Below are 1474 nucleotides of genomic sequence, written 5' to 3' on the forward strand. Positions count from 1 at the left end.
GCTGTCCAACGCCAAGCACCCCCCCACCCCCCAAACATACTTCAAGTTTCAGTTTGTCTCTGGTCTGGGTGTAGAGAATATAACAAAAATCATGTCTGCGGTTCGACTTGAGCTCCTTCATAAAAGACAAACTAGACCTTGATGAAGAAACAATTTTAGTTTTGTTTATTTTGTTTATTTTTTTTCAGTGATGCGGATTCTGCATATTTGTATTTCAGATGATGTAGCTAAAAACTTGATGTAAATTCCTCTTTTTCCCTTTTTTTGGCTTAATGAATATCATTTATTCAGTATGAAATCTTTATACTATATGTTCCACGTGATAAGAATAAATGTACATTAAATCTTCGTAAGACGTTTGCTGTGGATTTCTTCATTATTCCCCTCATCCGTGGTCGAGGCAGCAGTAAAAGTCCTGAATTTTTCACTTGGCACAGCTTCATCTGCACAGAGACAATTTGACACGTCTAAAGCGAAATACCGTGTGTTCTGCTGATGGTTTGGATACTTACACATGGATGCAGACACACAACACACACCCAGCTCTGCTTATCAAATGCACAGCCATGGTTTCCATCCGTGCATTGAATGACATCTCAGACCGATCTGGCACGGTTGTCTTTGTCCCTGGATCCCAAATGACATAAATATACATTTACAGTAAAGGGGGATGGGAGCATGTGGAGTCTGCTTGATGCATACAGATGACCTAGAGAGTTTTCATTTAGCTCAGGGTGAATATTGTTGCTGAATTTCATTTGTGTTGTGACAGAAACTGAAGTCACTTTTAGGAGCAACTCAGTGGGTCGGGGGGAGAAACGGTGTAATAAAGTTTTTAAATATTTATTTCTATTGTAATCCTAAATGCCGAGACAAAATAGCATCTATATAAACCAGTCAGCGAGAGCTAAATGTGGCACCAACTCAATTTTCAAAGATTGCTGCCAGCTCTTGCTGTGGTTTCACTTCGTTAAGCTTTATTTATTCAGGAAGTCTCACTGTGATCAGATCTCTTTTGCAAAAGAGACATAAAGTGATTTAAAGTAAAAGTCCTCACTTCATTTTCACAACCCTGCCTTAGACTTGGTTAAATGCATTAAGGGACACGAATCTCGTGAAAGAAACATGGAGCAGTGATAAAAAATATAACTTATTCAAAAACATTTGTAGTTGTTTATTAGGTAATAGTACAGAGAAGCCAGGACAGGCGGGGGACGACATGTGGCGAAGGGGCCGCGGGTCGAACTCGGACCCGGGCCACTGCGGTAAGGACTGAGATTTAGTACATGGGGCGGACGCTCAACCAGGTAAGCCAGTAGGGCGACCCGAACATTTATGTTTTTTTAAAGTACATTCACATATCCGGTACAATTAAGTCTACGCTGCAGCCATGCTAGCAGCTCTGTGCGGCTGCACTTAGCCACAGCAGTGCTTTGAGCTAAATGCTAATGCTGTACACGCATGCTAACATGCT

The sequence above is a fragment of the Etheostoma spectabile genome, chromosome 14, assembly GCF_008692095.1.
Source record: "Etheostoma spectabile isolate EspeVRDwgs_2016 chromosome 14, UIUC_Espe_1.0, whole genome shotgun sequence".
Classification (NCBI taxonomy): domain Eukaryota; kingdom Metazoa; phylum Chordata; class Actinopteri; order Perciformes; family Percidae; genus Etheostoma; species Etheostoma spectabile.